Here is a 16,745-nt window from a genome sequence, read left to right as displayed (position 1 = left end):
CCCACTGGTTTAACTCCGCCCTGATTTTTATTATTTCTTTTCTCTTGCTATTGGAGGGGTAGTTCTGTTGACTCTGTTCTAGTTGTTGGAGGTTTTGTGTTAACATATCTGTCATACGCCTTTCTTCTTTTTTCATGTATGCATTCAGTGATATCAAGCTACCTCTGATAACTGCCTTTGCAGTGTCCCATAAGTTTTGATATGTTGTATGCTCGTTCTCATTAGTTTCTAGAAATTTCCTGATATCCTCTCTGATCTGGACCTTAACCCATTCATGTCGCAGGAGATCGTTGTTTATTCTCCAATTGGTGGCCCTTGCTTTTCTGGGTGCCCTTCTATTAATCTCCAGCTTTATGGCATGGTGGTCTGAGAAAGACGTCTGGATAATATCTATGTGTTTGAATTTACTCAGGCTGGCCTTGTGCCCCAGCATGTGATCTATTCTTGAGAAAGATCCGTGTGGATTGGAGAAGAATGTGAAACCTTTTGCTTTTGGATGAAAGGCTCTATAGATGTCTATCAGGCCCTGTTGCCTAATTACATTGTTTAGCTCTCTGGCCTCTTTGCTGAGCTTCTTTCCCTGTGACCTGTCTTTCTCTGATAGTGGAGTGTTGAAGTCCCCCACTATTATTGTTGTTTCCGTGATTTCTTCTGTCATTTTTTTAATAGTTTGTTTGACGAAATTTGCCGCACCATTATTAGGTGCGTAAATATTCAGTATGCTTATTGCTTCCTGGTTTACTGAGCCTTTGAGCATTATGTAATGTCCCTCTTTGTCTCTTTTTATGTTTTGGATCTTGAGATCCATTTTGTCGGAGATTAAGATAGCCACTCCTGCCTTCTTGGAGTTACCATTTGCTTGGTAAACTTTCTGCCAGCCCTTTATTCTCAGCATATGCTTGTCTGCTTGCTTAAGGTGTGTCTCTTGCAGGCAGCAGATTGATGGGTTATGTTTTCTAATCCAATCCTCCAGCCTCTTTCTTTTAACATATGAATTGAGCCCATTTGTATTCAAAGTGATTATTACAATCTCTGGCTTCATGGTTGCCATATTCTGTTTTGTGTTTTGGGTCTTTGCCTATCTTCCTTCATATCAGTGTACTGCGTTTGAGTGGAGGGTTTCTATCCTGTCCTCTTTTCCATCTGAGACCGTGTTGTCCTGGTACGTGTTGCTGGCATGTTGGCTTCTAGATGGAGATGGGATATATGGTGGTCTCCTGGAGGTTCTAGTTGGAGCTTGATCTTCTGGCCATAGTGAGTCAGCCAGTATGTTCTGCAGGGTCGGGTGACTTGCAGTATATTTTTTGAGTTCTTCCTTGTCCTGGAAGACCCTTATCTTACCCTCTATCTTAATGGATAACTTGGCAGGGTATAGGATTCTGGGGGAGGCATTTTTATCTTTCAGAATTTGGAAGATGCTGCTCCATTCTCTCCTCCTCTTCATGGTTTCAGCTGATAAGTCTGAGCATACCCTTACCTGCGCTCCTTTGTATGTGACTGTCTTCCTTTCTCTTGATGCTCGTAGAATTTTCTCTTTTTCCTCTAAGTTGGATAATTTTACAATTATATGCCTTGGCGTGTTCTTCTTGGTGTTTAGCTTAGCCGGCGTCCTCTCTGCTTCCTGTATGAGAGTCGGATTCTCCTTTGTTAGGTTGGGGAAATTTTCTTCCAGGAATTCCTTTGCTATCTTGGCGGTCGATTTGTGTGTTATGTTGTGTTCCGGTAGACCAATTATTCGAATATTTTTCCTCTTCATAGCATCTGTCATTGATCTCAGGCTGTCTTCTGTTTCTTTAATTTTCCTATCTGATTGTTTTTCTCGCTTGCTTCGTTTGTTTTGAGCGTCCTCGAGTTCACTGATACGGTTCTCAGCCTCCTCAAGCCTAGATATAGCTTCTGTGACCTTTTGTGTGGCCTCTGCTACCTCCTCTGTTAGTTTCTGCAGTTCCTTTTGGTGGATAGTATTCATCCCCTCTATTGTGGACTTCATCCCCTCTATTGTGCATTTCATCCCTTCTATCGTTGCATCCTTATTTTGGTTTGCTTCTCTTAGCTCCTGTATTACTGCAAGCAGAGTTCTGAAGATTTCCTTTTGTGGCTGATCTATATCTGTTTCTTCTATGAGTGACGTTAGGTCTGTTAAAGTGCCTCGTTTTTCTGATTTTTTTGTTGGGAGTGATGTGGTCTGTTGATTTTTCCTTGATCCTTTAATAGGCCCCATGCTTCTGGGAGACAGGAGTAACCTTATTGTGTGGAGGCTCAGGCCACTGTGCCGTCTCCTGGGGTGGCTGGGGCGGGCTGCGGCAGGCTTAGGGCTGGCACTGGGGACCCAACAGGGCCCCAGGTGGTGAGAGCTGGCTGGAGCTCACTGAGGGCTCCTCAGGGACTGCAAAGCCTAGACTGCAGGTGGAGTGTTTGATCTGCCCGGGCTGGACACTGCAGGGAACAATGGCGCCCTTTTGGCGCGAAACCGCAGGGGGTAATGGCGCCGGCAAAGGAGGCTTGGCGCGAAACCGCAGGGGGCAATGGCGCCCTTCCTCTGCTCAGGCTCAGAGTCGCGGCCGCCGGGGTCCCCGCAGCACCCTGGGGAGGGCACCTACTCTTGTGCCTTGCGCAGGGGGGGGCCCTTGGTGGGCAGACTCAGCAGCGCGGGGCGCGGCGCTCCGCGGAAGCTCAGGGTCCGGGACAGGCGCGGGTTGGGCTATGGCTCCTGTTGGCGGGAAGTGCTCAGCGCAGGGTCCCGGCCAGGAGTGGAGCTGGCGCTAGGCTGCCAGGGGCTGGCGGGGGCGGGCGGGGGTGGGAGGCCAGCGCACGGAGGGCAGGTGGAGAGGTCCGCGGCAGCGGTGCGGGTGGATGGTCCCCCGTGGGGGTCGCCAGACAACCCGCGGGTCCGCTCCCCTGAGCTTGGATGAATGGAGGGAGGGACGTGGGCCCGAGGGCAGATCGCTGCCCTGCGGGGAGAGGGGAACTGCGGGAGAGGAAAGCTTCTCTCCCAGTGGAGATCCGCGTATGGGGAGTGGGGAGTGGGCCGCTGGAGTAGGCAGGGCAGGCAAGTGGCTCTGGGCTGGCGTCCATTTGGGGATGGAGCCTAAGCCGGTCGCCAGTGAGCTCACGGCAGCTTAGTGGCCAGAGATGTCCCACTAGTCCGGTCCTCATTGACCTAGACCCCTACTCCGGACAAATACGTGGGGTAGGACTGGGGTGCTGTCCCAGGGGGATATTTCACTCACCAGACTCTTACTATTCAGCTACCTGGTCGCCAATCCCGCTTTGTTTGGAGGAGCTCTCAGAGTATGCGGGTGTCCCTGTCGGCCATCTTCCCCCTCTCCCCACATAATTCTATTTTTATGTTGTTGTTATAAAGAACAAAATATTTAAGATTTCCTTTGAAAGTAATAGTGACTATTTCAATGATACAGTTACAAGTATCAACAATGTCAATATGTAAGAGTTCATTGGGTTGGATTGACAGTGTTTTAATAGTACATCATCACAAATAATTTTCATGGTTTATACCTTACTCATGTTATCTACACCCAATCCATCAGATATATCTTAAAACTAGAGCCAGTGAATTTATACTAAATTAAAATTAAAATCCACTTCCTCATTAACATCCTATAAGCGTCCTTCAAAATTCATGGAATGATATCAGGGTCTTTATTACTTTTTAGATATCAGTCTCTACTATTCATATCATATAAGAAAATCATATTCAGCCAATTGTGTTATTCTGGATAAACTAGAGAAACAAATCCATAGACACTCAGATGTGTGTAAGAAAGAGCTTTATATACAAAAGTAGTTGAATATTGAGAAAACATCCTAGCCCTGGACAGATCAAGTACTTAAGTCTGAGAGTAGCCAATATGTCCAATTCCAATTTATAAAACTCTTTTCAGATTCATGAAACACATGCAATGACACCAAATGCAGGAAGATCACAAACCAGTGGGTGGGAAGTCTTATGGATCCAGTGGCATTGTAAGCATCTCAGCCCTGGCAGGGGTCTCCAAGTAGCTTTCTCCAGCTCCAGAGGTCTGGCTCCATCAGACCGTCATGTGTCTCCATGTGTCTTCTCCACAGGGATGTCTTGCAGGGAATGAGCATGTGTCTTGCCTCCACCAAGCTATTTATCTCCTTAGTACCTCCAAATGAGGTCACCAATCTACTACCCGATTGACAGACTAGACTCCACCCCTTCACTCTAAATCCTTAAACTGACACCAGATTATGCAACTACCACACCCAAGTTGCAATTTTTCTTAGCTTCATGATTTTTGTATATGCTGCACTCGTTTCCGGGAATGTTTTACTCAACCTTATCTGCTTATCAAAATGCTGCCTATCTTTTAAGACTGAGTTCAAGGCTTGGACTCTTTCCCTGACATTTCTAAGATTTCAATATTGCTCCCTGACTTTCTCAGCATTTTGCATCTTCAGCTTTTCACTTAGCATAATTTTGTGGGTTTGTGAATCTGTCCCTCCCACTAGCACTGGAAGCACATGGAAAGTTGAACTGAACTTTAGTCTATTCATTACTATATACTTTGGGTGTTGATCTATGTCAGAAACTCATTATTGGGTACTTAGCAGATGCTTGTTGAATGAATGACCAAGCAATGAACAAAAAGAAGAAAATGAAGAAGCAGTAGTCCTGAAGGCCTCGATATAATGGAACTTAATACTATGCAATTTTGACCCCAAATCCAACAATTCGCCAACATTTCTTCCTTTTAAACATGTATGTGAAATCTAATAGCAAACATAATGACTTACATTAATTTTATTCATTAACATAATGTTTACATAATTACTTTTTCTATGTATTAGTATCCACATTCCGTGGTGAAAAGCCTGGAGCTCAGAATTGTTAAACTTGGAACTCAGCATGGTTAAGTAACTGGCCAAAGTAACACAGCTAAGAAGTGGCAAGGCAACTTCCAAATTCAGTCTAATCATAGAACTGCGTTTTTGTGATACAGCATAACTCTACTGCATGGGGTGCGGTGGGGGGGTGTCATCAGGAGTTATGCAGTGTGAATATTTCTGAATCTACAATCATAGGAACAACAGCAACAAAAAAATCAGCTTGTCTAGGTCATCAACCACAGGAACCCTATTGGTGTAGAGGCTTTGAGTTGGACTGCTAAGCTAACTTCAAGGTGAGCAGATCAAAACCATCAGCCACTCTGTGGAACAAAGATAAGGGTTTCTATTATAAAGAGTTACAGTCCTCGAAACTCACAGGGGCAGTTCTACTCTGGTGATGATCAACATTCCAATAATCTATATGCAGACAACAAGCACCAATAAGAGACTGCTAATAGGTGAAGTGTTATATCCATAATAGAGGTATTAGGAGACTTTTAATCAAGAAAAAGAAAGCTCCTCCTTTGAAAATGTGTTCTTCTGAACTACACAAAAAATAGTAATAATGAATGTTAAAGAGAGCAAACTTTGTGACACCTTCAATTTTGCTAATTATGCAACGCTCATCATTTTGCTCAAAAGATTAAAAAGTCTAAAACTTTTGGTTTTATATTCACATAGTTTTTTAAAACAAAAGTCTAGATTTTATATTCATTGATATCTACCTTGAGAATTCCAAACTATAATTGTGTAATTACATTGTTAGCAGTCTAAAACTGCCTCAATGTGTCCAAATATTTTACAATACCATATGTGCCCCCTTCTATTCTTACTAAGGATTTTTAACACTCCTGCAAATTGTAAAAGATCTATGAAACCTTTCTTGTGATATAAGTCACAATAGGTAGATACATCTTATATCTAACATCATTTAGTGTAAAAATGATGTGGTGGAGGCATCTGACCTCCTGTCACTTCAGGAGAGGAAGAAAAACATACAGCACCAGCCCAAGGCTGAGTCCTATAAAGTAGAAGCCAGATATACCCCCTCTTGCCAAACTTTTTACCAATTCTGACATCAACCACCTTTCCAATAGCATTTTCTATTTCACTGCTGGATTTAGTAATTCATTGCAATGGCCACAATGAACTCACAGATAATACTCATGATTGTGGGGTTTATTAAGGAAATAACAGGAGCAAGAACAACCCAGAAGGAAAGCGCCAACTGAACATAAAATTCTTGATCAGGACAGCCTTTTCCTACCCTCTGCTATATGGGTCCTTCCTGAGCAAGCTATTACAACTCTTAGTTCTGTGGGCTAGCAAACCCCACCACACCTGTCTCACTGATCTCTTCATTCCTGTCAGTTTCTGCTGCTGTTGCTGTGGCTACTATTGTACTGCCATCTCCCACTGTCTTCTGTGTCACAAGTCACCTCCCCTCAGTTTTTCTTATCCAACCACTCCAACTCCCCACCCCAGCGCGCGCGCACGCACACACACACACACACACACACACACACACACACACACACACACACACTGTCCTCTCCTGAGTCTAGGAATTGCTCAGTGGAGGAATCCAATTGTGGATCTAAAGGAAACACTCCATCCCTAATTATTCTTTTTTGGTGGTAGTTTGTGGTTGTTTGTTTTAAGCCAAAAACCTCTGACCAATCTCCCCTTTAAAGCTCCAAACACCTTATAAGCATGGCCTCACCGCTAGGGATTCCATTCAACTTATTTTCATATTTCCATCACCATAAAGTGTCATCATGCTCCTTATTTTCATTAGTGGCAAGCTGTCCAGTCCCCTTCATGGACCACAAGCATCTTATTTGCAATGTCCGTACCCGACATTTGTTGGGAATTATAACACTGTAGTGAAAAAGATTATTGTAAGGAAGTTGAGAGGCGCCAGAGACCAAATCAGTCAAATTAGAGCAAACAGGCTTTATTGGGGAGAAAAACCCAGCCTTGGCGAAGTCCGATGGTCCACAGTATCTGGGCCGGGGAGTCACACTACAGGCAACAGGGGTGGTGCTTACATATGGACAGGTATGTCCAGGTTTCTGGAATGTAAGGTGTCTTCCTGGTTCTGGGTGTATTTGTGCCGGGTGCAGAGCAGTGTATGAGAAGAAAGCAGGCACTGAGCTAAACGGGCCATGCCAGGTGCAGAGTGGAGGGTGGAGAGCAAAGTCAGCCCTGAGCCAAATGGGCCATGCACAAAACGGGCCATAAGTAAAAGAAAGAAAAAAACTTGCAAAGCTGCTGACAGGTTACATAGCCAGCTCTGGTCAACTCTGCAGGTGTGGGTGGGAGAGTCAAGGCCACTTGTGCTAGTTGTTTCAGCCAGCTCTGGTCAGCTCCGCACGAGTGGGGGAGATTCAAAGTCACTTGCTGCTAGAAGCCGGCCTGGCATTGATCCGGCCATAAAATTATATATCCATCAGACCACAGTTAGTTAAATGTGTGTCTTAGTATATACTCTGTGTACCCTTTTATGCATAAAAATTAAAGAAATATTTGGACAATAGCAACCATGTTTTGAAAATATCATTTATTTGTTATTCTCAGGATGGTTATACCTTAAATTTTAAATATGATAGAATTTTCTCGGGAGTATGGGGTTTGTTCATAACTTGGATCGTATGTAAGCTGGATGTTTCTAAACCAGGGACTACCTGAACTGTAGAAATAATTTATTAATATTTTATTAATATATATCTATAATTTTATATTGGGGGGAGAAAAGCAAGCAGCCCATATAGTGGGCCCTATTCAGTGGTGGCTTATTGTTCCATAGGGTTAAGGAAGACTGAGGAAATGAAAGTTGTTTGTAAAATTCCAGATGTAGTTTCTTTGTATGTTGTGATGGATAGAAGCGATGAAGTGAAGGGTGAGGGCGGGCCCTCACACCCTCCATCTTGCCTGAGACTAGGTCCTGGAACCCTGGAGCTGAGAAAGCGCCACTCTTAAGTTCTGCTTCTTGGGATTGTTGACGGCCTTGTAGTGATAGAGAACGACAAGCAAGAAGAGCAACACGCCCAGTGTATTGGCGAAGATGGTGAGCTACACGTCCGTGATCATCCTGACCAGCCCGGCTTGGCTCCAACGCTCTCCTAATATTTTCGTTTTACTCTCCTTTGATGACAAAATGAAGGGCAACTTATCTGTTTTTATGAGTAGTTCTAAGTATGTCAACTTTAAGAATAATTCCAAATCAATTGACTGAAATATTTGTAATTTATAAAATGTTGTATTATAGATAAAAATGCATAATATATACATCAATGTGGTTATATTTTTGCATGGAATGCTTAAAAAAATCTGCCATTTCTAGTACAAATAATTGCCTTTGTTTTCATCAGCTTGCCTGGTGCACAGTAGCTGGCTACAGAACAGTGCATCTTTTATCCTGATCTATAATCACATAGTTCATAATATTCTAATGGAAATGGAGATTTTGCTATTTGAAGTGGTCAAATTTCCATGATCAAACACATCACAGCTTAAAACCACTGATGGCATTTGAGTTTGCTTTTGAGTTTTAGGATAACAGCAAATTTTAGAGAAAAACTACCAATTCTTTGTCAGTTGAACTATGAGGGAAATGACCCATTATCTGCCTGAAAGAAAAGCAAGCCCATATGGTATATTTAAATGAAAAAATGTATTTGTTTGTAGCTATGTGTTATTTGTAAATTTAAGGTCATTAGTCCCACTTTAAAAATCAGGGAGCTTGTGCAAGAAGATAATTTTTTCCCCTCTTACCTCAATATCCATTTGAGGAATAAAGAGAAAGCTATGGAAAGCAATGCATGTGAGCTTTCTTTTTCTTCCTATTTCAAAGGTCTGTGATCCATAAAATCTAAGTGGTTATTTAAAATATCCCAACCTGAGCGGAAATGTGTTGGTACATACTTTTACTTTCTAATACCTTTTCTTCTGAATAGTTTTTCCATCTATCCTTCTCTGTACTGACCTGAAATACTCCTCCTACTTTAACTCGCTTCTCATTTAGCCCATGAACATTTCATCTAATCAGCTCTCCTAGACCGTACATGGATCTCATCTGTCCAAAAACGATTTTACATGAACCATTTTATCAATCACTTCTCCAACATCTACCAAATTTAAGAAATTCTGCACCTAATTATTATACTGCTGGTTAAATACTTTCCACTCCAGGGAACTCATTGCTCTGTGAGACACCAACTCCTAAAATTCTGTCGCTTTGCTTAAGCTATTAACAACCTACCTGTGGTAGACAGATGACACATCATTATTTGCTCTAAATTGGGAGGACATGAATCACTTGTTCATGAAAATCAAAGCCTACATCCTTCAATATGATTACAAATCCCCACAGTTAGACTAATAAACACCATTACAAATGGAGAAAAAGTTGAAGTTGTAGAGGATTTCATTTTATTGGATCCATAACTAAGACTCATGGGAGCAACAGTCAAGAAATCAAACAATGTATTGCATTGAGCAAATCTGCTGCCCTCATACTCAAAGACACTGGGTCAATTCTGACTAATAGGGACCCTACAGGACAGAGTAGAACTATCCCTTTGTGCTTCTGGGTCTTTAAATCTTTACTGGTATAACAGCCTCATATTATGCCTTCAGAGAGGCTGGTGGGCTCAAACTACTGACCTGTGGTTAGTAGCCCCAGACAGAGATCACTATGCCACAGGGCTACTACACATCTTTAAAATGTTAAAGAACAAATTATTACTTTGAGGACAATAGTGCACCTGACTAGCAAGGCATGCTACTTTCAATTGCCTCATACAAGGGGGTTAAACCCCCTCAAAAATGGAATTGTTGCACTGAGCTGATAAGGGCTTTTCTAGTACACATTTTTTCCACCCTAAGTGACCATGAGAAACTTGCTGTGAGTGCACCCAGTGACATCACCTGGGAAGGTTCTCTGGTCACAGCACATTTTTTTGGAAAAACAGTTCAGCTGGAAGCTCATTTTTTTTGTGATGACTGTTTTAAGAAAACAGTGTCAGGTTGTGGATTTTTGTTTCCTACTTGAGAAAAATGTCCCCAAACAGTTGTGATGTTGAACACAGAGTACAGGGACAGTGCTTTGGGAAAAACTCATGTGCATGAGTGTGGTTTTCACCTTTCAAAAAAGGTGAAATGTCAATTGATGACAAACCTTGTTCTGGATGTCTGTCAACTTCCCAAATGGACAAAAATGTCAACTCATAGTGTATTTGGAATTCATTCCACCAGGTCAGACTGTTAATCAAGCTTTCTATTTAGAGGTTCTGCAAAGATTGCCTAACAGTGTGCGACAAAATGCCTGGTTTGTGGGAAATCAGGGACTAGTTTTGCCACCACAGCAATGAACCATCTCAGTGCACCAGTTTTTGTCGCCCACCCTCAAAAATGCGACTTGCCCTATGAACCTTACTCACCTGACCTTGATCCATGTGACTTGCTTTTGTTTCCGTGAATGAAGAGGGATATGAACAGACAGCAATTGATGATTTATAATTGGTAAAGAAAAATACAAGGGAGGTTCAGTCCACCATCCAAACAAATGAGTTTCAAAAGTGTTTCCAAGAATACAATCACAGATTTGGCAAATGCATAGTGTAATGAAGAGTATTTTGAAGGGGATAAGATGGTTTTGTAAAAATATTTAAATACATATCTTTGTAAAACAAAATCAGGGCTTTTTTGGCTGCTCCCTCATATGCAATTGGACGATTCAGAAGGAATACAGCAGAACAACTGATGCATTTAAATGACGGCATTGGAGAAGACTGTTGAAAGCATGACAAACTGTAAGCAGTGCAAGCCTTTTTCAAGTACAGTCCAAATGCTCCTTAGATGAGAGGATGGCGAGACGTCATCTCACATGCTGTGGACATGTAACCAAGAGGGACCAGTCACTGTAAAAGAGCATCACACTTGCTGAAGTAGAGGGTAAGTGAAAAAGAGGAACACCCTCAATGAGATTGATTGATACAGTAACTGCATAAAGGGAATCAAACATAACAATTGTGAGGACAGTGCAGAATCCACAAGTGTTGTTTGTTTCATTGTGCACAGGAATGCTATTGAATTGGAACCGACTTGATAGAATTTTGGGAGAAAGATAGGCTTTCTACTCCCGTAAAGAATTAGAGTCTTAGAAACACACAAGGGCAGTTCTACCCTTTGTAGATGTAGAATTTGTAGGACAGAGTGTTGCAACCCTGCCCTATAGCATCACCATGAGTCAAAATCAACTTGCTGTTAGGAAGTTTGTTTTGTTTATTTTAAAACATCTAAGAATAACAGCATAGTTAACATAAAAACTATTTGACCCTAATATTCATACATTTTCCTCTTTGTTTGTTCTTGAAGTATGTATTGAAGTCATTTAATTTCTTTTTCAAATGATAATTCTTTGACTATTTGAAGAGAGCTACATATATTTTAAAACATTTTATTGGGGCCTCATACAATGCTTATCACAATGCAAACTTTCATCCATTGTGTCAAGCACATTGGTACATTTGTTGCCATCATCATTCTCAAAACATTTGCTTTCTACTTGAGCCTTTGGTAACAGCTCCTCATTTTCCCCCTTCCTCCCCACCCCCTTCCTCATGAACCCTTGATAATTTATAAATTATCATTATTTTGTCATATCTTACACTGTCTGACATCTCCCTTCACACCCTTTTCTGTTGTCCATCCCCCAGAGAAGAGGTTATATGTTGATCCTTGTAATCAGTTCCCCCTTTCTACCCCACCTTCTCTCCACCCTCCTAGGACCACTGGTCCTGGAGGGATGATCTGTCCTGAATTCCCTTGTGTTTCCAGTTCCTATCAGTACCAGTGTACATTCTTTTGTCTAGTCAGATTTGTAAGGTAGAATTGGGATCATGATAGCAGAAGGTGGGGAGAGGTACAGAAGGAAGCATTTAAGAAATAGAGGAAAGTTGTATGTTTCATTGTTGCTACACTGCACCCTGACTGTATCATCTCCTTCCCACAACCCTTCTGTAATGTGATGCCCAGTTGCCCACAGATGGGCTTTGGGTCCCCAATCTGCACTCCCCCTCATTCACAATTATATGATTTTTCGTTCCTGATACCTGATCCCTTTGGCACCTCATGATCACACAGTATGGTGTGCTTCTTCCATGTGGGCTTGGTTGCTTCTGAGCTAGATGGCCACTTGTTTACCTTCAAGCCTTTAAGACCCCAGATGCTATATCTTTTGATAGCTGGGCACCATCAGCTTTCTCCACCACATCTGGCTGTGCACCCATTTGTCTTTAGTTATTGTATAGGGAAGGTGAACAAACAATGATATAATTTTTGTTCTTTGATTCCTGAAACTTGATCCCTTCAACACTTCGTTATCATACAGACTAGTGTAAGCAAATATGGTGAAGAAAGCTGATGGTGCCCAGCTATCAAAAGATATAGTGTCTGGGGTCTTAAAGCCTGAAGGTAAAAAAACAGCTATCTAGGTGAGAACAGCCAAGCCCACGTGGAAGAAGAGAGCTATATTTTACTCCTTCATCTTCGACACATTGAACATGCCTTTGTTTTCCAGTAGTCTCTATTATCCATATCTCCTGAGCACTCCAAAATCCTGATCACATTCACATAATTGATCTTCTTTTGAAAATATCACCCTGATAAGTTTTATATATTTATTCAGGTAATGTTTACATGATGTTAATGTATTATCAACCAATTGCCATTGAGACTTTTCAACTCATGGTGACCCCTGTGTGTCAGCGTGCATTGTGCTACATAAGGTTTCCAATGAGTGATGAACCACAGACATTGCCACAGGACTCCTTAAGTGGAGAAAGACACAAAAGAAAAATAAGAGAACAAGTGAACCAACTACAATTTGTGGTAATATTAATGGGGTGGTAGAGACTTGTCTAGAGAGTTGTAGAGAAGGGGAAACCCAAACTTACTTTGAGTTTTTTAGGAAAACAACATAAGAGTATTCACCTCATATCTGAAACCATTTAGGTTAAGTTATAAGGGACAATACAAAGACTCTCTAGGAAAATCACAGTACAGGCTAGGAAAACAGAAATGATCATGTTTAAAGAACAGCCAGAGCATCAAAGCTGTGAGCATAACATTGGAGACACTAGCAAAAAGTAGAGATAAAGGGTTGGCAAGATCAGATCATGGAACCTGTCTTACAGTATTTGTATTTTTTATCTTTATAGACTATGGAAAATCAGGATAAGAATTTAAGAATTAAGTGATCCCATTTTATTTTACAGAGATCAGTTTACCTAGAGTGAACATCAAAGATTTGAGAATGACATGAGGATAAGTAAATACATTAATTAAGTGGGCACCTCCCGTGCGATTTCTCCACTTGGCGCTCTGTAGCAAGCAGTGTCAGTTTTCTATCAAAATATGAAATTATGGAGGCAAGATTCCTTACCCTTATGCTGATAAAATCAAGAGACTGTGACTTCTAGATGGAGATCCAGAGCAGGCCAGAAACATCTGATCAGGCGGGAGATCCACCACAGAGCTCTTGTCTTCCCTTGCCTGTGGATACTGAACTAAGTCAATTTCTGATGACACCCCCAGGCAGTGGCAGTAAGGTGATTAAATTGTACATCCTTGCATCCCCTTCCAACTCCAAACATCAGAATTACAGCCCCGAGGGTACAGTAAGAGAGTGGGGGGAAAGAGTAGCTGATAGCATGGATGACTGTGTAATTCCACTCAAGGGGAGTGAACAACAGAATTGTATGAGAATGGGTATAGTGGATGGTGTGAAATATGGCAATAATAAATGAGAAAAAGTATATATTAATTAAAATCTTGAACAGGGATAATGTTGGCCTACATCTTCAAGACCTTATCTTAAATCAAGCTGTCTCCTTTTGTCAACACTCTTGACTAAGTTCTTTAGTCCATAATATTAAAACGGTGATACACAGGTTCACATGAGTATGCAAAGCTATCAGAGAGTGAAAAAAATCAATACACAACTGATGGATAATGATACTATAAGGGTAACATTAAGAGATAGGCCACAATTTTTAAATTAATGGATGTAATAAAAATTATAAATGGAAATTTCACTGTTCCTTCTATCTCTTAGCTCCAAACTTTTCAGATGGATGATTATAAACATATTTACATATGGGTAGGTAATGGTGTATAATTGGTGAGAAGTATCTACGAACCTACCATACTCATTGCCATAAAATCTGTTCTGACCCATCATGACCCCAGATAGGGTTTCCTATGCTGTCAATGTTGATGGGAGCAGTCTCTGCTTACCCCTTGCCAAATAGCTAGCAGACCTGAGACATTGACCTCATGGTTTTCAGGCCAGTGTTTGAACCTATAGCACCACTAGGACTTATCAGAAGTAGCTATACTCACTACCATTTTGGTGCCAACTCATAGTGACCCTATACAATGGGGTAGAAACTCTTTATGAGCGTTCTCCAGAGAATAATCAAAAGGTCCATGTAAATAAAAACATGTGGGTGAAGGTAGACATTTATTAAAGGAAAAAATATGGATATTTCTTGGACATAACTAAACACATTTTAAGATTGCTTCTCTGAGTTTGAAAGCTTTGGACCATTGTCATATGGGCAACTCAATCTACCACCATTGCATGAATCACAAAAAGCCTCATGAAATGTGTAGTGTTTGCATCGTAAAAAAAACAAAATATGCAATCAGCCACCTAAACTAAAACTACTGGACTTCCCTCACCAGGAACAAAACAGTAAGAAGGAAAATCTCAGAGAAGAAACAAGTCTACACAAGCCATGACATCTACCCTGAGATTAGAAGAACTGCCATAGTTTGACCCAAATAACATCCCTACTGTACCTTTGCTTGTCAAATGTTCCTTTTGACTCCCTATCTACTCCCCATGGGCTGTTTCAGTAATGATGGTAGTTTCATAATTCATGTCACCTTGATAAATAAGTGGAGGGGTGGAGTCTAGCCCCCTATTTGGCATGGACGTCTCATGAGGATTCTGGGAAATTCCTCTCTCTCTGCTCTTTCTGTTGACAAGGCATGCAGAGACTTGCTGAGACCTTCATGGAGCTCCTCTCTCCGCCCTTGTCTGACTCTTGACAAGCCACATGGAGGCTTGCGAGAGCCTTGTAGATGCTTCCACCACCTCTGGAGCCACAAGACTTTGCTCCCACTGGCCTGTGATCTTCCTGCATGTTGCATCATTACATGTGCTGTGTGAGTCTGAAGAAGGATTTTTGGACTTATGGGTTAATATTGGACTTATGGGCTTGATCTGGACTGGGCTGAGATGTTGTCTTAATATACTTAATATACAATTACTCTCTGATATGAAGCTCTTTCTTCTACATATATGAAGGTCTCTGGATTTGTTTCTCTTGTCAACCTGACCTAACACAGTAAGGATGGTAATCTTTTAAAAACAGCAACATCAACAATAACAACACAGAAATGTGCACAAAAATTGGCATAACATGTTTACCAAAATAACCTTGGCAGGTAAAAAATCATGGTTGACAAGCTCACACAGAATATGAACATCATTTGCATAAAAATACAGTAGAGATGACTGGCTACCATCCTATCACTGACTGTTGTAACCATTGCCAAAATAGATGGTCCCAGATAGAATGGGAGAAAAATGTTGAACAAAAGTGAAATTCTAAAAAGGAAAACAACAACAAATATGCCAGACAAACTGGAACAGTACAGAAAACTCCTGGAGACCACCACCTTTCCAAACAGGAGAACCAAACTTAATGCAATATCTTCAATTCAAACTCATAAAACTCTTTAAACCTGGAATTCAACCAATCCCTTGAGGTCTCCTTTTAGCAAAATAACAGATTGGTACACTAAATAATATTACCCATGAGGTCACTGAACTTCTTCAATGTCATTTATATAAGAACAACTGTTTAACAATGAGTAGAAAGCAAAGATGAGCTGGGAAACTAGAGTACTGGAAATAGATTAAGGACGCAGAACCTAAAAACAGAGAATGTTGAAACATGGCAGTGTGCAATCACAGAATAATTTTTGCAGAAATTGTGTTATGAGCCTAACTTGTTATGTAAACTTTTGCCAGAATATTTTAAAGCTTATTATTTTATGTGGAAAATATGGAAGTATGATAAGTATTCTCTCCAGAGGTTTATTAAAATTTCTCAAAATTATCTGAACATAAAGAAAATATGTCATCCTAATTGGTTTTGACTAGAATTGAAAATTATAAAAAATGTTCCATTCTTTTGCTCCATGATAAGTTGGGCATATTAATGAAATATTTCTATTCATCATAATAAAGATGCTTCTTTGCAGGTTTCATATGAGTACTTTTGCTTGTGTGTATAGTTTTAAAAGGATGGAGTGGTATAAAGAGTAATTCATAGATATTTGGTGATTTTAATAAATTCAGAAGGAGATTTAAATTATGGAAATGATTATCCTTATAAAAGGCAACCTATAAAAAGACACTTTAATTTAACATTATAACTATTATTGCATAAGTCACATACAAGGGAATATGAGTGTAAAGAAATCATTCCAATGTCATTATTAGTTTGTTATATGAGGTTAAGGATGGTGTACACATGACATTCCATTTTACCTGATGGTTGACAACAACTCTAGCTAGATGTGGCCTAAGAGTCCTTCCCAACACACAGCTCTGGAAATCAACCAAACCAAGCCCATTACCACCTAGTCAATTCTTATTCCTGGAAGCCATCTTAAACCAAAGTTATTAATCAAAATGTTTTTCCTATTTCTTTGTGAGCAGCTGCATTATTAATGTTTTTTCCAAATTTTCTTTTTTTTTTTTTAGTGTCACAAAGAGTAAGCAAAATACT

The 16,745-nt window shown here is 40.7% G+C and overlaps 1 pseudogene; it reads right to left on the bottom strand.

Moving 5' to 3' along the window:
• Nucleotides 1-7,812: 7,812 nt before the first annotated feature.
• LOC142433658 (dolichyl-diphosphooligosaccharide--protein glycosyltransferase subunit 4-like) lies at nucleotides 7,813-7,965 on the bottom strand (annotated as a pseudogene).
• Nucleotides 7,966-16,745: the final 8,780 nt, after the last annotated feature.

This window comes from Tenrec ecaudatus, chromosome X (genome assembly GCF_050624435.1).
Source record: "Tenrec ecaudatus isolate mTenEca1 chromosome X, mTenEca1.hap1, whole genome shotgun sequence".
In the NCBI taxonomy this organism is placed as follows: domain Eukaryota; kingdom Metazoa; phylum Chordata; class Mammalia; order Afrosoricida; family Tenrecidae; genus Tenrec; species Tenrec ecaudatus.
The sequence above is the reverse complement of the archived record's forward strand: the minus strand, read 5'-3'. Positions and strand labels throughout refer to the sequence as shown.